General features: G+C 35.3%; 1 long non-coding RNA gene and 1 other non-coding gene across 2 annotated transcripts; both read left to right on the top strand.

Annotated features, from left to right (window-relative positions):
* The first annotated feature begins 8,274 nt into the window (after positions 1-8,274).
* LOC110348630 (uncharacterized) lies at positions 8,275-20,722 on the top strand. The gene is made up of 3 exons (XR_002393989.2): positions 8,275-8,389; positions 14,090-14,228; positions 17,916-20,722. It is a non-coding gene; the product is annotated as an uncharacterized LOC110348630 (long non-coding RNA).
* LOC147830381 (small nucleolar RNA SNORD81) lies at positions 12,057-12,133 on the top strand. The gene has a single exon (XR_015439382.1). It is a non-coding gene; the product is annotated as a small nucleolar RNA SNORD81 (small nucleolar RNA).
* Positions 20,723-21,710: the final 988 nt, after the last annotated feature.

Raw genomic sequence — 21,710 nt, 5'->3', positions numbered from 1 at the left:
TTAGATGTTACTAGCAAATCTCTCAGATGTACCAATATCAGCTCTTCAGACATTGTTGAATGTCTCTTGTGTCAGAGTTGTTCTTGGTTGAAAATCACTGCCATACCTTATGACTGATCTACCAGATGGACCTATTAGAAATTACATTGAAACACTAAAGTTCATCTAAATCATCTCATTGATTTACTTGGCTAACACTAGAGATCTGAAAATGATATAAAAATGTTTTATTTCCTATTGGCCAAAATAATTGAAAAAAAAGGGAACATTTTCCTATTTTTCTAGTGCAGGCATGTATTTAGATAGCCTAGTCAACAGTCCACACCAAGTAACAAGAAAAGAATTGATCTCAGAGTATGTTTTCCAATTTATCTCTCTGTTATTCAAGAACATGAAGCAATCTGAACATTTCAACCAGAACAAAAAAAATGAATTTCTTTGTATCAAGGCTTGATGGAAAAATGTACATGATATCCATCAATGAAAGAAAATGTTAGGAAAACCTCTGTTTTATACTGGAATATAAAGGTTAGGAATTAATCTTTGCTTTTTTTTTTTTTTTTTTTTTTTTTGGTACCAGGGATTGAACTCGGGTCCTTGCACTTGCGCAGCAGGCGGCGAAACCACTGAGCTAAATCCCTGGCCCAATCTTTCCTCTTGTTAGATGCAATATGGAGCATTCAAACTGCTTCTTTCATTAATTCAGAAACTGCTTATCAGTTAAACAAAATGTTAGGCATAATTCCATGAGCTACTAATATTGTTTGTTTTAGTGAAACATATAAGAATGTACAGTATCAAAAGTTGTTTCTTCACGGTTGTAGTCATCTTAATTATACAACTTTTCAAACTCCAAAACTATCAGTGACATTCCAACTATTTTAGATCTTGAAGAAATGTGAACTTGGGTCACAACAAAAATTCATTCTTTCTTTAGAATTATGCATTCTTAATTAACTAGGTTTTTATCTAGCAGAATGACATCCAGCATTCAAATCCTTATTTTAAAGGTTTAATTTTACTTCTGTTAGAAATGTTTTTTAAATGTTCATGTTTTCTAAGGCAATTCAAAAACAGAGTACAAAAAATATTTTGGGCAGACTATAAGGATTAATTAAGCCAATACCTATAAAGCATGAATAGTATGTTTAGCATATGCTAAAAATGCTTAATAAATTAAGATTATTAATGTTACTGCTTCCCTTATGACCCATTTTATCTGAATTAATTCAGTTACCTAACAAATTCAATGTTGTTAACCAAAGAAGCTGTCAACAATTTCTTCTCTTTTGTTAAGACATAAATGCTTTTTATCACTAAATATTTGTAAATAATAAATAACATAAACAGTTCTATTGTAAATATTATTTATGACATTGAAATCAACTTCTGAGTTCAGCTCTTTTCTAAACCAACAGAGACTGAGCAAAAGTACATTTATTATTTAGACTATTACTACTCAAGTATTAGGACTCTTTTGCTAATAATTTACCTTAGAGAAGTTATAATTTCCAGCCTATAAAAGACCTGTAAATTTTTAATTAATGTAGAAAATAAAGCTTCCAAATACATTTAGAATGAATTTACAAAGTATCCTGAGGAAGAAATACAAACTTGAATAATTTTGTTTTCTAATTAGCATAGAAGTTATTTTAGTGATGAACCACTTTGATTCAATTCAAAGAATAGCAACCAATTTAAATTATTATTTCCAGCAAAATTTCCAGGATGTAAGTAATTTTAACTACTTGCTTAGGTGGCTTTTTCAATGGTTTATCATAAGTAAATATAATTTTAGTAAGGTCTTCATCTGAGAATAACATAAACTGTCATAATGAGATACACTGCAGTATTTTGATAATGATTTTATAACAAAGAATACATCAAAATAGTCTGTTTTAAGAGACTGGCTTGCTATGTTTTGCAGGCTGATGCAGAACTTCTGAATTCAAGAAATTCTAGCATTTCAAGGTCCCAAGTAGCAAGGACTACAGGGACATGGCACTATACACAGCAAAGTCGTGTTGAAGATACCCTGAATAGGAAAGTCTTGAGAGATTTGGGACATGAGGGTGGAAGTTGCCTCAAGGTGGTTAGAAAATTACAGAGAAGGCAAAATAGAAAGAAACTGATGAAGAAGTTCTATTTGTACAGAAGAAAATATGAGGCCATCTATATTTTTTCTATTCATAGTTCTTCCCAAAGCTCAAAAAGACTAAGGGATAAAATATGTTTTAATGATGTTTTCACCCTTTTTAATCTTAGGTCCTTTCAAACTGAGCTTGTCTGATTTCAAAAATGATGCAATAAACATATATATGTGATAAAATAATTTGTGCCTAAAATACATGATCTAAAATATCTAGAACACTATAACTGAACAATGGAAAGACAAAAAACCAAATTGCAAAGAAAATAAAGGATTTGAATAAAATTCACCAAAGAAGAAATTCAAATAGTAAGTAAGCACATGAAAAGATGGCCAATACCATTAATTACAGAAATGGCAATTATAAAATCAAAGTGGGATATTATTGTACACATATGTGCATAAAATTTTAAAAATTGAAAAAGTGCTGGTAACTATGGCAAGCATCTAGAACTCATTCATTTTTCTAATGATAATGTATACATTACAACAACATCAAAACAATTTTGAAAAATAAACACAGTTATCATATGAATATTCAATACCTGTCCCAAGTATTTTCCTAAGTGTAATGACATTACATGTCCACACAAAGACCTATATGTGAATGTTCATAAAACTTTTATTCTAATTTCTGTAAATCTAAAGCCATCCATATGTTCATCATTTGGTGCATGGATAAACAAATTATAATTCCATAAAACACAGCAGCAAAACACTTGGCAGCAAAAAGAATGAACTACTGATACAAAAATATGGATGAATCTCTAAAACACTATACTAATGAAAGAAGCCAGATACAAAAGATTTATATGTCACATGATCACATGTGAAAAGAGTGAAATTAAACGGACATAAAGAAGTGATTGACTAGGGGTTGGGGATGGGAGAAGAAACTTTGGTTACAAAGGAACAAAAGAGGAAGTTCTGGAGTGATGAAAATAGTCTATCTATATCTTGATGACAATGGTAATTACTCAATTACATATATTCATAAAGATTTATAAAATTGCTTGCTTAGAAATGATGAATTTTACCATATGAGAATGATAGCAGAATATGCTCAATTTTTAAAAAAACTGATGTAGTACAGTATATGAAATCACAGGTGGGATAGTTCCTTCCGAAACCAAGGGCCAAACCAAACTATTACCAGGGGAATAGATGTCGATTTCCATTATTTGTTGTGATTTCTTGTTCAGTTTTTGGTATTGGGTGCCACTGTCTCCAACTGTTGCATTTGATAAAAACTTAATAGCGTTTCCAAAGTTCCTGCATTAATCAGGATAACACAAGTATGCTATAGTAGCAAACCCCAAATCTCAGTGGTTTAACAGAGTAGACATTTATTTCTTATTCCTGAAAATTCTGCCGTGGGCTTCTGGTTACTCTCTCTAGCATCTAGGATCTGTTGTCCACCCAGTCACAGACTATCTCAGTGATCTCAGCTGGGCTTCTCTCTACCATACCATACCACACCATAACTGCATCAGCTGCAGCATGCACTTTCTCAGTCAGTGCAGCAGGAAAAGAGAATGCTCACAGCAGCAATTAAATACTTAGGCCTGGAAGTGACAGCACAACATATGTCACTTCTCACAAGACTTTGCCAGGGACTGGTTGTATAGTTTAGCCTAATTGCAAGGTCAGGGAAGTACATTTTCCCCTGTTGGGCCAAAATAACCAGTTAGAGACAAGCACCCAAAGTCACTAGCACAATTCTTTTTATTTTATTTCACTATATATTTTCTGCTGTATAAATACATACAAATCAATATTCATTTAAACATTCTTACAGATTATACCGTAATGATACAATAGTAGGCAGAAGCAGTATGATGTCATATTCTTGCTGCAAATTTCATCATTTGACCCTCAACATTGTTGTACTGGGGCAAATTAAACATGCCAAGGGATTAATATTTTCACTTGGGATTTCCTGTTGGGTCTTGATGTGCAGGGGCTGATGGGAATTAGCTTTGCACGTACCTGCTTAGACTTCTTGCACTTGGGAATTTGGGAGCAATTAATATCATCTTTTAAAGACAGAGGGAATTAACTCTGTTGTTCCCTATGTTGATAGAACATGTTCAGAGCTTCAAATGCCAGGCTGAACTTCTGAACTTTTGGGGACCATATGCACATTTAATTCTTTGGAGATCTTCTAAGAAAAATGCCAAAGAGGATGAACCAAAAAAATAAACTTTTTCAGCACCTATTTGAGAAGTTTTGAGGTCAACATGGAAGGAAGCTGAGGACCCTTACAGAGTCTGTACACTGTAGAGAGAGGAATTAAGGTCAGATCATCAGTGAAGTAGAACTTTCTATTATGAACAATAGTTATTAAATAATATGAAAGTTAAAAAAAGCTGCTGAAAAAGGAGGCAATGGATCAATAGTAGGGAATAGATGTGGAACAAACAGACATTGATCTCCGTCCTACAATGGTGCTTTTGGAGAGTTTGGGGCATCCTTGAATATATCCCAATTTATCCTTTTTCCATAGGAAAAAAGGAGCTAAGCATTTGTCTTTGAAGCACATTATATACAGTGGCTATAATTTGATATGTAGTCAAAAATGAGATCCATTGATATAGATGTAATGATCATGTTCTTTTTAGTAAGTAATTCTGTAAATACAGATCATATAATTCTGATCTAGAAAATGAAATGTAAGTGCACGTGAGCATGTGCAAGTGTGTAGCATCTGAGCACATGCAGCACAAGTATACATAGGTATAAAATATGTGAAAAAGAAAGAAACTGAAATAAACTTCACACATAGTAAACAGCATTTCTATCATTTTGTGGTTCAGGAAGTAACCATAGCATAACCTATAGAAGAAGAGGTTGTGGTGCCCATTTCATCCCCTTTTTTATGCAACATACCAGTGGCAGGGGTACTAAAGGAACCCAAACCTGGCCACAACATCCTCTCCAACCTAACACTAGAAATGACCACTACATAAAGCAATAACAAATAGTTAAACTTTACATTCAATTTCAAAGCTACTTTCTGTCAGAGACTGGCAACATTTCAGAAATTTTGTATGGTGATAGTCATACAAAGATTTTTTTCTTTCTAATAAAAGCCTCATAAAAATATATACTTTCTTCTGAATTTCTTTTCATACTCTCTTCCTTTTGCCCCTGAACAGTGTCCTAGTTTGGCTGGGAGCTGAAAACACAGTAGTGACCAAGATACACAGTGAGAAAATTTTAGCAAAGTTCAGTACTAATAAACATACACTTCTGGTAAGATTTTCTTTGTTGGAAATTATATGGACCTAGTTTCATTTCAGCACTGTGGCACTTTCTATTACATCTCTACCACCACCGTCCAATTCAAAACTCTATCATTCCTTTCCCGATTTGCTGCAGAAGCTACATTAGTAAATCTCTAGGCTCACTCTGACTCCATCCAATCCATGCTCTGCGCTGGAGCCACAGCAATTTCTCCCTGCATGATCTCCCTCCCCTACTGAATACTTCCCACTAGATTTCCCTTCTTCATGAGACAAGAGGCAGCTTCCCTAAAACAACTCCCAATACCCTACACAATGCAGTTCATACTGACTTATCCAACTTCCATTTCCCCTTCTTTTCTACATTCTCTAGGATCTAACTACAATACCTTTCTTTCATTTTGCAAATGTCTCCCTTGCAACTTTCAGCATGTTGCTTTGTAGCCTGGAATGTTCTTTTCCACTTCTTTCTCTAATTAACTTTTAGTCACCTTTCAGATATCAGCTCAGAAGTCACTTGCTCAGAGAATTCTTCTCTGTCACTGACATCGCCCCCTGACTAGATTTAATTGTTCTCATGGTGTCATGTACCTTCCTTTCTTTCAAGACATTTAATTATTATACATTTTATTTGTTTGACTATTTGATTAATGTCTCCCTGCCTCATTAGACTATATATTCAATCCTTACATAATGATTGCAAGAAAAACATCTGCTTTGATCCTAAACTGGGGAGAAGGATGCCTAGCACATAGTAGGTATTCAACAAATAGTGAGGCATGGATAAAATATTTATTGGTTGCATGAATGAACAAATAAAAATGGCATTAATCCTGTCCTGAGTTTACCATCTAATGGGGAATAAATGGTATGCAAACTAACAAATTGGAATATAGTTTGATAAGCGCAAGAAAGAATAAGTTCATTGTGCTACAGGAAAATATAATTCCAATTTGGACTGACTGCAATAGCAAAGATGAGAAGAAATTGTATAACATCACGAGTTAAAATAGGCACATTTACAGAAATGGAGCAGTTTCACATGTTCAGTTTTTGTAAGGCAGTGTATACTAATAAATAAGAACAAAAATACAAGCTGTGGAAATTCCACTGAAAAGGGCAGTACCCTATATGATTGTAAATAGACTAGGAATTCTTCTAATTAGCAGATCTATCTTAACTCAAGGAAGTGACTACACTGAGGCTGAGAACATAAAAAAAAAAAGAAAGCAGAGGGAAATCAGGTAGGATGAAAATATAAATAATGACAGAATGAATCAGGGTCAACACCTTTTCATTGTTCGTGACCAGAAGAGATATGTTAGAAATCCCAGTATCTCATTTTAGTTACAGCTGAGCACTGTTTCTAGGCACTTAATGTAATAAGCAGTAGTGCTTTCTAAACTATTTGTTTAGTCATTTTCGAGCTTTATTGGTTGCTGCTTTTAAGAAGTCTCCTTTAAAAAATCAATTTCTGTTAAACATATGTATGGATATAAACAAATCCAAAGAACACATTGGATTTGAGTTTCCAGTAGTCAAGGCCAGCCAACAGCCCGTTAGGTGACGGTGCTTGAGCAAGATCTGTTCCTGATGGAGGGTGAAACGCATGTCATTCTCAAGTGAATTTACACCTCCAATAGCTTTGCTGTGGATTTGTCATTTTGCTTTTAGGGACAGGGACAGGGGTTCCTGCAAGAGATTTGTGTGTTCATGTGTGATTTTTTGTTTTTGTTTCATTTTCTGATAATGGAGCCCAGCATAACTCGGGCAGAATATAAATGCCAAGTCACAGAACCCATTTTCCCTAACTGTGATCAACCATATTTTGTTGTGGGGTAACAAATGACTGCAGGGTCCAGTGGGAGAAGCCAAACAGCTGTCACTATCTTGGTAAAAATGAAAGTTAGAAAAGGCATCCAACAATGTCACACTGCTGCAGGCAGGTTGGGAGGAGTCACCAGAGACTTCATCTTCCTCTTCCTGTTCACCAGAGGAAATGAAATGTCTCTCAGCAGTCCAGACTCTCCCTCCATGCACCATTATGTTCTCATTTGCAAAGATTCTCCTTGCACTTTCTTAATGTATTAGGAAAGTACTTTATTAAAGTACTAAAAAAAGCCTAACTCCATCTAGAGATATATTTCTTTCTTGTACACATATACAACATTTTTGCTATTTGGAAAACAACATGTTCTGTTTTTATTTTTTTCCGATTTAATATTTGTAGGTCAATTTGACACATTGGTACACAAGTCAGATAGCCAAGTTTAGCTTTGGTGATTTTCTTTAATATTTGTAAGAAGTTTGTGTCATTGGTTAAAAGGATGGTAATGATGACAAATATAATATGTTATTTAATAGGTAGTATGTAACTGGAGGATGTCATAGGTAAGAGCAGACAAAAACAGACTTATTCCAGAATAACTGGTTCCCATCTATCCAGCTATGTATGCCTAAATTAATCAGTCTGTGACATTGGTATCTTATATGTAACCCAAAAGTAGGTCACATACTCAAATGTTGTACCAGGCTAATACGTTTTAAATAGTGCAGGAAGGTTGAAGGGACTAAACATGTTAGATGTCATCATCAGAAACTAGAAATGTAATTAATTTTAGGCACATCTTTAGATGTTGTACAATCTATTTTTTAATTTGAATAGTGTTTTTTAGTTTTATAGTTATTGTACTGGTCCTCAGGAATGATTGGTTACTGGAATATTTTCTTGTTTTATTTTAGGTTAAAGTAAAATTCTGACACTGCATATATTTGTGGGTTACAGACTGTTCACGAGCTAACCATGACTTGTGCAAAATGGCATTGTGCTTGTATAGAGTGGTTTCAGTGTTTTCCCGCATAAAACATTTTCCCACTGTGTTTAGTTTTCAGCACTTTCAGAGAGGCATCTTGTTGACCATGAGGATTCACCCCAGTGTGGACCCTGCTTTCTGTGTAGGTGCACCAACGCCCTCTGCTGGCCAGACTGCAGCAGGTAGCCTCAGAGTTCCTTCTCAAGTGTGGGTTTCTTCCAGCATCAGACTCAAGTGGTTATGTGTTACTGTCATCAAAGGTTTGGTGAAGTTGGTGATTTCAGAGGTTTGAAAATGTCACAAATAATGCTTTGAGAAATATGATAAACAAGCATTTCACTTTTTAACTTGGTAGTTTCAACAATTATTCATTACAAACTAACCCACATTCACATTTTGGACCATTCATTCATTTCCTTTGATTCAGTATACTTTTCTGGATATCTTCAAATCAGAGCACTATTTCATATCATATCCCTAGGAGTTTTGGATGATCTTTCAGTGAGTTCTGAATTCATTAGGTATTGCCTCTTAGGCATATTCTTAGTCTTACATCACCAAATATTTTTGAAAACCTACTACACACCCAGAAATCTTTTGCTGGCTAAAGATAGAGTCACAAATAGAGCACTTCTACAAAATAATATAACAATCGCCTTTCATCTCTTTATGACCTGCTGAATCAGAAGTAGGGTGACATCATTCTGGTTTGTGTAGGACCAACAGTCTTCCCAGGATGCAGTACTTTAAAAAAAGTACCAGGCAAACTGAGACAAGTAAATCACTGTAAGTACATTGTAACCCTCCTAAAGGACTGTAACTCCCAGTAGCATTAATTGAAAAATAGCCTTTCAATAGCATTATTTCCATCCCCATGCTATTATTTAGAACAGGTTCTTCTCATTAAAAAAGGGGTTGTAATTTATGTACCTAATATTTACAAATCAATTTATTGAATTACCATTTACACAGCATTTTCTTATACACAAAAGGGCTGAGCAAACCTAAAATTATAAATACAAATTAGCACTGTGAAAGCTAAGGAAAACAAACACTAGCAATGCCAAGTTTAGGCTTGTATAATGTAGAAAGAGCGTAGATTATCTAGGCAGAAAAGCTTTGGAACAAAAATAAAAATTAAAAACAGAGAAAGATATTTTTAAAGTCCATGAGAAAAATAAGCAGTATTAATCAATCAGATGATAAAGAATCATAAAAGTTTAAAACTGAAAGTACGTAATATACATCCAGTTCTTTCTATCCAAATAAGAAATTTCTCCTGGATGTTGATGTCACTCATTAAATCTTCAATCTTCTGAGAGGTTTTCAAAAGAATCATATCTCCTATGATATAACTTCCCTATGCTTTATTTAAATATGGTCTGCCTAATACTCATCAATTTGCTTTAGCATAAAAAAAAAAAACCTCATATATGCATGTACTTTACTGCTTAACATCTGCTAAAAGTGGAAAAGCTCAATTGTTCCAACTCCTTACTCTGCTCCTGTAAATAAGGTCCCCCACTAAATAACTCTCCTTAGTGAAGGGTCCAACACAATTTCGGTTTATCTCTGAGTAGTGGGTTTTAGCTTGCTGCCTTCCTATGGATTTCAGCCAAGTCAATCACATCCAATTGGGGTAATCGGGACACTGCCTCTCCAGCCCCTGATGGTTCACTCTGTCCTGAGTGATCCTGAGCAGGAAGCAGTGTCCTTCTCCCCTGCACGGTAATTACATATGAGTAAAAAACTGATGTGAGGCTCATCTCCCCTGTACCAGATGCTAGGTATTTGGCCAACCCCACCACCCCAGGATGGAATCCCTCCCTTTGCAGTGGGGTGAGGAGGAGGCAATTAAAACAATCCATACCACTCATATCTTAAAGAATGTTACACAGTTCTCCTCAATCTTCTCTTTTCTATAGTTTCCACCCTTATCCCACAAAAATCACTGCTGTAATGAAGCTAGAAAATCATTTAAGTATAACAAGACATTGATATAGTTGTGCTTTTTGATTAGATGCAAATGAGGCTTTGATAATCACAGTTGAGGGATGAATAAGCTCAAAGCTTTTAAGAAGCTAGTTGCTTCATGAGAATTTTAAGTAATGACTGCATAGAGAGTACTTAGAAATTATTGTAGCCAAAGAAAATCGAAAAATATGAATTTCTTTAGTAAAGATACTATGAAAGAATCATTCAATTCTAACTTGTCCATGATAGCTTAAAAGATGCAATGTGTTGTAGTTAGGGTCTGAAATGTCCCCAAAGGCCCTGTGTTGAAGGCTTGGCCCTCAGTCTCTGGCCATGTTGGGAGGTTACAGAATGGGTAAGAGTTGGGGTTTAGTTGGAAGAAGTGAAATTATTAGAATTGTGTGCATGAAGGGGATATTGCCACCCTTGCTCTTTCATCTCTGTGCTTTCTGGGTAAAATAAGGTGAACAGGCCTCTTTCACCACATGTTCTACCAGTATGGACTGTGCCACTACAAACCTAATGCAATGCAACCAGGTGATCATGGAGTGAAACCTCTGAAGCCTTGAGCCAAAATAAACCTTTTTTCCTTTTAAGCTGATTGTCTCAGGTATTTTGTCATAATAATGGAAAGCTAACTAACACACTACATCAATTCACAAATCCATAAATAATTTCTGTCTTTGTTTTCATTAACATTTTAATTCTTTTTCGAATCCAACATCAACTGCCAGAAGTTGTATGAACAACAAAAAAATAAATGAATTGAATTTTTTTACCCTTACTTTGTTTCTGATTCTTACTAAATAAGGAAATTGATAAGCAATGCACTGGCTATAGATAAACATTTAAAATGATTCATAGAATGTTTAGTAGTGGAAAGGACATGAGGAACCTGTAGTCCAATCATCCACCTCTCACTGAATTAATGGATGTGGAAATGAGGTTCAGTAAATTATTTCTGGTGAGTGTCAGATGTCAGTGCCAGGATCTCTGACTCTCAGCCCAGTTCTCTTTTAGCTACCCCCATCACCTGCCCTGACTAAAATTAATTAAAAATCAACTCAGTAGTTTGGCCAGATTCCTAATGTGGTAGCTTAGCACATTCATTGAGTGGCAGTATAATGCATTAAGAAAACAGTTTCTATGTTACCTTGGGTCAGACAACATTTCTCCAAGAACCTAAAGAACCCACACACAAATTAAAACTATTAAGAAAGACTCCAGGATTCATGACATTGGTGACTTTATCGATTGCTAATGCTATTTTGTCTCTTTTACATTTAACAAAATTTCAAATGACCTATGGTTAACTATCAAGCAGGCATATGTACACAAAACATCAAATTTCTATAGGATCAGCCCAGACCAGAATTTGACCTGTCTATTTCCTGTTTGCATATGACAGTGCAAACTACAAAAAATAATAAAGTCACCCAGTGGAGACATGAAATCCAAATCAAAACTGAGCTGAAAATGAAACCCTAGGAAATCTCAGAAGCAAGTAGTTATTCTGCAAAAGTGGTCCTAAGTTAAGGAAATCTATGCAAGGGCAGACTAGACCAGACCAACCAGTTCAAAGCAATTGAATTAAGAAAAGACATACCTAAAACCCAAAGGAACCTCAACCACACACATACACACACACACATGCACACACACCCACAAACACACACCACCACCACTGCAGCCCAAATACACACTGCCCTTTTTTACAACACAAAAATACACCTCTAAATTATTCAGAGAGGATACAAAGGAAGTACAGGCTTTAAGTATACAGCACTACTGCCATCAGAAAATGCTGAAAATGAAGTTAGGAAGTGCAATTATTTCCTATAATTAGGGGTATTTTCCCTTTTTAAAAAACCCCATGTTAATACATGATGATCTCACCTCAACTTGAACTCTCTCACTGATTACTTGATGATGAGAAAAGATCTGATATTCTGTCTTCTCCAATTGCTATTGCGAGTTGAAATCTGGAAATAGACACTAAAATCTGTCTTCATTGCAGGCAGCTGGATGGATGCTCATTGAAGAGATTAAACATGTCAATTTTAATAAATTTGTGGAAACTTTAAAAAAGCCCACGTTATATATGAAATTTAACTCTGAGACACATCTCAAAAACTTCATTAATGTATAGGTATATGTGCATTGCTAAAATATCTAAAATGAATTATCATGTGGGTAATAAGTGTAAGTCTATACAAAGGGCTGGCAACATGGTATCTCATCTTCATAAACAGAACAGTAAAGAAAATGATCAACCAGACAAGTTTCTATAAGCAAGAAACTTTCCCAGCCAAATTTCAGTGACAGCCAAAAAGACTAGACCATTTCCAAAAACCTAACTCAAGAATTAATGGTGATTTATTACTCAGAGACCTGACATTAATTAAAGCAAATTTAGCAGTATTCTTATCACTTCTAGTGGATGTTATTGCAGTTGGCAGGAAAGAGAATAAAAATTACTCAGCCAAGGGCTGCCAGTCCATCCCATCTTTCTAAAATGTCTTTCTATCCCAGCAGCAAGGTCTCTGAAGGTCTAGAACCCCTAAATTAAATTAGGTAGGCGGGACCCTAGTTTGACCGTTCCCTTAATCTTGGCAATCTATAGTATTCTCAAATGTATGACTCGGCTCTTTTTTAAACTCCACACACAAAAAAACTGCATAATGTAAAGAGAAATTACCAAAGACAAAAGCTTGATAATAGAAATATACTTGGATTGTATATCTTTGATTTATGAAAAGACCATAGCCTTGCTTTAATTATTACTTAATAATAATTATAGATACAAATTTTAATTCATTTAATTAGTATGTTAGAGGAAGACAATAATCTGATAAATGTAACAAATTCTATTTGCTTTTTTTTTTAATCCTAATCTACAACTTTTGGATACCTACGTAGTGCACAGTTCAAAATTAGTAACAGAAGAGTAAGTTTCTAATGATTTTTTTTAAATTTTACATAAAGCTTTTACATGATATAACTTACAAATCTATACTGATGATACATTTTCTTCCATCTTAATCTAACAAATTTATAAAACACCACTACTAATCATGTATACACACTATTCCTACATTTTATGTAGTTTTGAATAACTAAAGACAAGCCTGAATTACATCTTAGTATTATTTAGTAAACAATTCAAAAGTAAAATTTAGCTTGCTTTTTGACTTGTTACTGTCTTGTTGCTGTGACTTTTAAAAGCACTTCACCGTATAGATCATCGATAAAATATTAGAAATGTGAGCGACTCTTTACTTAACATAACATTAAACCTTATTATAAGAAAACATTGTATGTGCAAGGCATTTTCCTGAAATTGATATAGGAAAGACAAAAAATATAAAGTGAGCATTGATCTTCAGGCTTTTTCTTTAGACAGACTGATGAACAAAAATTTAAACACAAGCAAGACTTCTCAGCTTAATGGGACAGGGAAGGAATCTGCACTGTATTTAAATACATTCATAAAACCAATTATATAAATATAACTGTAAAACCAATCTTCTCTAGGTTGTGAGATGGCAATCAGCATCTTTGTGAAAAATTGGACATAACTAATCCAATGTAGCCTCAATTCCAATCATGCCTTTAGGGAGAGATATGGTGATAATGCTTGCTAAAATAGAATTGTTATCAAGGTTCAAAAAGCAAGATCATATTAATTTAGCCACTAGCTAATTTTACTGAAATCAGGACTGTTCCACTAGAATTAGTCTATTCATGATCTGAATTCTGGTTTATAGGATATGGCACCCATTTTTTAAAAAAGTCATGGGACACTTCTATCTTATAATACATAAGGTGGTGGCTAAATATTAGTCATTAATTGCTTTTTCTTTTTTTTGAAATCAGCTAGCAAGCCTTCCATGTCTCTGATCTTACAGATATTAACTGAAAGATTTGAGACTCCTCATGATTACCCTCACTTCTGACACCAACACAAGTTCAAGGAGTCGCTCAGTATTCAGAAAAATCATTATATTCCATGATGGATTATTTCAGGAAAAGAAACAGAAGCATAAGGTAAGGCCAGGAGACATCAAGGTATGGAACTTACATTTGTTCTCTGTCAGAGGAGTAGTGCAGGCAGTGAATATTTCTCAGAAATGCCATGTGGATATCCAATTTTCCCAGCTCCATTTATTAAAGAGGTATCTCCCTCCAGTGTATGTTTTTGATCCCTTTGTCCATTGTCAAATAGCTATATGTGCCTGGGGTTATTTCTGCTTCTTCCATGTCATTCCATTGATGAACATGCCTGTTTTCATGCCAATACAATGCTATTTTAATCATCATAGCTTTACAGTACAGTATAACTTCAACTCTGGGATTCTGATGTCACCTGCTTTTCAGGATAGTTTTTTGTATTTTGGGTCTCTTCTAGTTCCATATGAATTTTAGGATTGTTTGCTCTAGATCTGTGAGAATGCCACTGGTATTTTGAGTGGGATTGCAATAAATTTGTATATCAGTTTTGGAAATATAGTTATATTACTAGTTCCTCTTAGTTCATTGAGAAGCAAGCTCTGTGCTAATATTTATCTGTTCCTTCTTTGTAAGAATCTTTTGTCTATGTCTTGTACTCTTAGTAACTGCTCCGAAGATAAGGCACAGTATATTAACTATTGTTATTCTCTTATTATTATGAAATTTTGTTTTATTTTTCATAAAATAAAAAATGACATATGGCATTAAACATGGAGTATTGCCAACTGTTGTTCACCCCAGGCTTCTTGTCCTGAGTTTTCTTAGGGCTTGGTCACATGAATGATTGGCTACCTACATGACTGACTTTAGACTCCAGCCATTTCAGAGGCCAAAGTTAACACATTGCCAAAGTCTCTGCACCGTAAATCACAGTGCTTTCATAGATGATAGAGAAAGCCTCCAGGTAAACAGGTGAAGACAGTTTGAAGGATTAAAAATTACCTTCAGGTATCAAAGGTAAAGGTTAAGTCTCTTTTTAGGAAAGGTTAATATTTTACTGTTCACTAACTGAGGACATTTTTGTTGCAGGGGCATAGTTGTTAGGATTCTCTAACAACATAATACCAGTGTTCTCCAACTACTCAATGTTGGCACGCCTTTGCTCTTATTGGCATTTGTGTATCTTGGACCTGACCTGTCATCTACTCAAACAGACTATTCAGACTTGGCCCAGTTTTGTGCCTGCTTTCTTTTTCAACACTGTATGGTTCTGGCTACAACTCTAGAAACAAAATCCCCCTTGTCCTTCTGAATATCACCTATTTCATTCACTCTCTTATTGAATGTGCTATAAGGTGTCTGCCTGAAAGCTGAACATCTCTTTTCTCCTGAACACGTTTTCTATGACTACATTACCTTACTTTGTGTTGTCTCAAAGGCAGTATGTGGGGTAAAAACTTGTGTGCAAGAGTTCATTTGGAAGATGATTCCAGAAAATAGAAGTTTGCAAGGGTAGAATGAATAGGTCTGCATGGGGTGAAGTGTCCGATGTAAGTGTGTTTTCAGGATTGCTACTAGGAAGGATGGATTATTCCACTGGGACCTCGTGAGAAGTCCACAGAACGCCTCCTAGAATTGTCCACCTGAGATGGAGAGGAAGCATTGATTCATTGCCTTGTACTTTTCCTGCTGAAATTCTGACCACAGTCTTTGGCATCAGAGAAGACCTAAGGGAGAAGTTGGAGACACTGCTGTTCGAAAATTGGAGGGCACACTGAGACCCTTTATTCAGATGTGGCTGAAGTCAGAGGAGGGAACTCAGCCATATCTATGGCAAATATATTACCAATCCATAAATAAATATTAGAAGCACCAAGAGAGCTAATAAAGACCTAGATTCATAGACAAAGGATAGGACATGAGCCTTTGCAGGCTTAACAGGGTATCCAGGTGATTATAATATTTACGCTCCACTTTGAATACCACTAATGCTCTCTTTGGACCCTACAGCCAAAGCAGCATTATTAGGAACTAATCTGAGATTAGGTTTGCTGCTATAAACCTGGGCTCATTGCATATTTAGAGTATGACCCGGGCTCCCCAATAACTTTGCTGTCACTGGCTTCACTATCCAGAGTTGTGCCATTTGGTTGATGTAGTTGTTGCTCCTACCTTCTCAGGTAATACTTTGACACTATTGGTAGCTCTTGACAACTGTGTTCCTCAAAGGATAGGAAAATAACATTTAATGAATACTTGCTTTGAATTGGCCAATTTGATGTACATTTTATGAACATGATTTCATTTGACTCTCATCAAAAGCACTATGAAGTAAATGGTGATAAAACGAAAGCTCAGAAAAGTCCCTTATATAGGTTTACTTAACTACAAAGGTCTCTCCAATTTATTCCTTGTCTTTAAAGAGAAATAGTGAGAACCACCCATGTCTGCTCTGAGTATTTTGCGCTCTTTTAAACTTTGTCAAGGAAAATACTTATCCAGCTTGGCAAGATTGAGGTTGCAGATGTCAAATCATCATACATGAAAATCAGCACTTGGTCACAGTTTGCATGAATGAGAAAGGCATTTATTTATTTATTTATTTTCATTTTTAAAAAAATATATGTATTTATTGGTACATTTTAGGTATAAAATACATTTACATTTATCATTGGGTGTTTGTACCAGAACATGATGCATCTTAGTTTTTATTTTTTCTCCCATTACCTGTGCACCCTTCACCCCCTCCACCCTTCCCTATCTACACAGAGTTTGATTCCATTTCTTTTTTTCTCATAATTTTTTTCTTTCCCTTCTTCCCTTTCCCCTTTCTTATTTCAAATTATCAATTATTCATTTTAATCATTTTCACCCTTATTTATACTTTCAATTTCTCATGCTAGAGAAACTATTCGGTATTTACACATGTGTGTCCTATTTATTTCACTTAAGAGTATGGCCTCAATATGCATCCATTTAGCTATAAATGCCTCTAGTTTCTCATTCTTTATGGCTGAGTAGTACTCTATTTTATAAAAAAAAAAAGCCACATCTTCCTTATCCAGTTTCCAGTCGATGGGCATTTGGGCTGTTTCCAAGCTTTAGCTATTACAAATTGTGCCGCTATAAACTTAGGTGCACATATGTCGCTGTGGTATGATTCTTTTAATTCTTTGGGGAAGATTCCCAGTAGGGGAATAGGTGGGTCAAATGGGACCTGTAGTCCTAGTTCTTTGAGGTATCACCATACTGATTTCCACAGTGGTTGTACCAATCTACATTCCCACCAACAATGGAGAAGGGTTCCTGAGAAAGGCATTTATTAAGCACCTACGATGGACCAGTCATAGTGTTACATGCATTGTATACACTCTTTCTTCTACTCTTCACAGGAATGGGGCACCAACAGCTCCTGCCTGATCTCACAGAATATTTGTTACTTCCTACAACAAGAACTTTTGCAAATTGATAACTCAGAAAACAGAACAAATGGGATAAAATTGTAGCAAATTTCATTTAGGTTTCTTGCTAGCTTTACTGTATCTGTTTAAATTACTTCTGAAGCCTAGAATATGACAGCAGTTATGTTTGAAGTTTGAAAATTAGGACTGAGCTTTATTCATCATTAACAAGTTTTGAAAGAATTTTAATTAAGAGTTTAAATACATTTTCAAATATTAAAAGTGATTTAAGACATATTTTAGTGTTTACTGCTAAATGGTATCTTCTAATGCTGTTTTTCATTTCATTTATTCTAATTGGTTCTTCCTCATTTTCCATCAGCTTTTATTAACAAAGGACAACCTTTGTATGCATATACAGCACGTCCATCTGTAGTGTTCTTGTCTCAGAAACAGCAATTCCATTGACTCCAGCATTCAAATGCCCATGTGAAGTTGTTCATCTTTAGCAAAGCTGCGCCAGACATTCTCCAAAGCAAATATGTTTAGTATATTACTTTGTATTCTTTGAACAGGCAGCAACATAGTTTTGACAGCTTATTTTCAACAGCTAAGCATGAAGACATTGTAAAACTGTCTAAAGGAATTTTGTCTGGTGTTAATGATCTGTTTTGACTCTTTCTTGTCTACAGTGTCTGATGTTTCTGCTTCGACTTCTGCTGCTAAAGATAAGATGACATTTCACAGTCGGGTTCATCCCATGAAAAGTTTAATTTAATTACAGATGAGTCTGATTTGTTAGATTAAAAGGTCAAATATTATAAAATTCATTTGGGTGCAGAGATTTGAGAAGGTTGTACAGTGCAAAGTTCGTACAGCAAAGCAAGACCAAAGTACTTTAAAAACAAGGCAAAATGAAACACCAGTGACTATTTTCATTTGAGAAGAGACACATTCAAGTGTATACAAGGAACTGTACACATAACTTAAAATCACTTAAGGTCAACACTGATTTTTGCATAGGGTGATTTGCAAAACAACAACAAAAAAGGCAGAATATGGGGAACCAGGCTAAAACTGTCTTTTAAAATTGCGCAAGATTGGGTAGAAGTGTTAAAATGGTTCCCAGGCCACACAGGCAAGAGCTGCACAATTTCTTTCCCTGCTTACCAATTCCCCTTTCCACCACAGACAAAATCTGCTCAATTTTTATTGAGATGAAATGACTTCAGACTTAAAAAATTCAATGAATTCTAGATAGCTATATTTGCTTTCAGAAAATGAGAGGCAATATGAGTCAACACTCCAGTGCAGCTTCATTTAAAAACATAAAGTTCCTGAGTAATGAGGGCTAAACCATGGCACCAGGGTCAACTTGAGCAGCTGACTTTCAAAATCCGAAGCAGCCAAGTGACTACCTTTATACCAGAGAAAGCACAGTCTCAGAGGTTCAGCAAGCTAAAAATGAGTTCTGGGCTGAGAGAGTGTTAATAACTGTGTGCGTGCAGGAGAGGCAGGCGGAGTGCAAGTGAGAGAATCTTATGGACTCTCAAAATTTGGCTTCATCTCATAAATCAAATGTTGATCAAAGGATAAAAGAGGATAAAATGACTCAAAGATTCCTGGCTAGAGCTGCTAAAAAGGGAGGCCACTTCATTAGGTAATACGATGTGAGGGATGTGAGGAACAGCTGGCATTTCAGTTCCATTGAAAACTCCTCAGCTTATCATCACTGCTAAACTTGTGGCTGCATCAGCACTTCCGCACATGAGTTTTCACTAGATGATGAGGTGACACAGGCACACCACACCAGTGAAGTTGAATTTCTGCTCACCCATCCCACCTCTACTTTTTAAAAACTCTAATTACAAAAATCACTGGATGAAGGGAACATGGAGACCTCTGTATATATTTGATCCTTGCCAAATCACACTTGAAAATTAATATAAATTGTTTTGGACAGAAGAGCTATTACATGGATTGAGAACTGGCTCAAAGATTGTACACGAAGGATAATTACAAATAGCAGCACAATCACAGAGCAGTAGTTGAGTTTTCTGTAAAATGACAGTATCCAAAGGGCCTCCATGAATCAGGATTTGAGTTCGTCTGGTCAGTTCACATATTACTGACAAAGGATTGAAGATCATATCCGAGAGATCACAACAGACTCTCGATATGAAAGATGGTAAACATTAATACAGGCAAAATCACAGCAGGTGAAAAGAATGCGAGAAATAATACAGTTCCTCCTTATCTACAGTTTTGCTAAGTCTTAGTTACCCACAATTTTGCTTTCTACTGTTTCAGTTACCTTTCAACTATAGTCCAAACATATTCCGTGGAAAATTCTATAAATAAAGAATTCATGTGTTTAAATTGTGTGTCTTTTCACACATGTATAAATACCGAATAGTTTCTCTGGTGTGAGAAACTGATTTTAAATAAGGACTAAAATGTATACTAGGTAATGTGAACTAGGAAGAAAAGGGGCAAAGGGGAAGGAAGTGGGAGGGGTAGGGGAAAGGAAAGTAGGGTATGGAATTAATATGAGAAAATGGAAAAATAGGAACAAAACCTTTGTAAATAGGGAGGGATGGAGGGGTTGAAGGGAGGGCTGGGCAAGGGTGAAAAATAAGAACCAAGAGAGACTATGTAAAGGTGCAAATTTCCAATGATGAATGTCATTATATTGTATACCTAAAATGTACCAATTATTAGAATGAATAATCAGTAATGCAAAATGGGAAGAGAAGGTCCAAAGGGGTAGGGGTAGTGGAAGGGGTGGGGAAAGGAAAGAAGGGAAAGGTAAAATGATGAGAAATGGAAAAAATGGAAATAAAGTCTTTGTAAATAAGGAAGGGTGGAGGGCATGAAGGGAGGGCTAGGAATGGGGAAAAAATAAGAACCAAGATCCATTATATAAAGGTACAATTCCCAATGAGAAATGTAATTGTGTTGTATACCTAAAATGTACCAATAAAAGAATTTTTTAAAAATTGTGTGTCTTACTGAGTAGTGTGGTCAAACTGCACACAGTCTGCTCCATACTGCTCGAGATGTAAATTATTCCTTTGTCCAATGTATTCACACTGTACCTACCCGTTAGTTATTTCATAGCCTTCTCAGTTATCAGACTGACAGTGCTTGTGTTCAAATAGCCTTATTTTACTTAATGCACAAGACTAGTGATGCTTGAAATTTTAATACACTATATTTTCATAATTGCTTTATTATATTTTTATTTGTTGTGACTCTTTTATTAGGGCTACTTTATAAAATAAATTCTATCATACGCATTTGAGTATAGAAAACTATATATATGCTTCGCTCTGTCCTTCTTTCAAGCATCCACTGTGGGGGGGCTGGAACATATTCCCCAAATATCAGGGAAGAGTGTTAAAAAGAAAGAAGAAATCAACTAAAATTTACTGATCTGAGAAAATAACTGGGAGACATCCTTCCCAATCTCAAAGATTTAAAACACACATGCAGATAATTTTAAAACTTGATTTATTTGACATTTTATCATGTCCCTAGTTTTCTGTTGGTGTGCTAATATTTGTACAAAATAATAACAGAATTCAGGGCAGTGAAAATTCCTAAATTTGAAAAGCATTATAAAAATATTTATTTACCCCCATCTCTGCTGTTTTTAAGACCCAGTTCTTTTGATGTGAGTTAATTCACATGTGGGCTGCCAGCTAAAAACCACAAAGAGTAAAACTTGGAAGCTTTTGTAGTCAGAAAATCAAAGAAAAAAAGGAGAAAAAATGATAATATAAACACAGTTTGTAGGATTTGCACAAAGAATTTATAACAGCTACTTTTTTAATGTGAAGAATAAAAATATCCTGTCATGATGAAAATCACTTAATTATATATTGATTATATTTCTATTATGTGCTGAGCAGTCTACTAAAGGTTGTTTTGTTGTTTTGAGAAGGGAATTGATCCAAAGTAATATTTAAAAAGTTATAAGAAAAGCACTTTTCTTGATCTCAAGAAGTTGCACTGACAGATTCTTGGAATTTTAGAGTTTGAAAAGGACCTAAGACTTCATTGGTTCTGACCTCTTAGTCTTGGATGAAAACCCGACCTCTAAGGAAATGCAGACCCTCTGCCTCACTTGTGGTGATGTGGCCCTTGTGAGGCCCGAAGCAGTGTCTGCTCAGAT

The sequence above is a fragment of the Heterocephalus glaber genome, unplaced genomic scaffold (genome assembly GCF_053883595.1).
Source record: "Heterocephalus glaber isolate CG9 unplaced genomic scaffold, H.glaber_assembly_v1.0 deba00000122, whole genome shotgun sequence".
Lineage (NCBI taxonomy): Eukaryota > Metazoa > Chordata > Mammalia > Rodentia > Bathyergidae > Heterocephalus > Heterocephalus glaber.
Note: the sequence above shows the minus strand (reverse complement) of the source record. Positions and strands in the feature narration are given on the sequence as shown.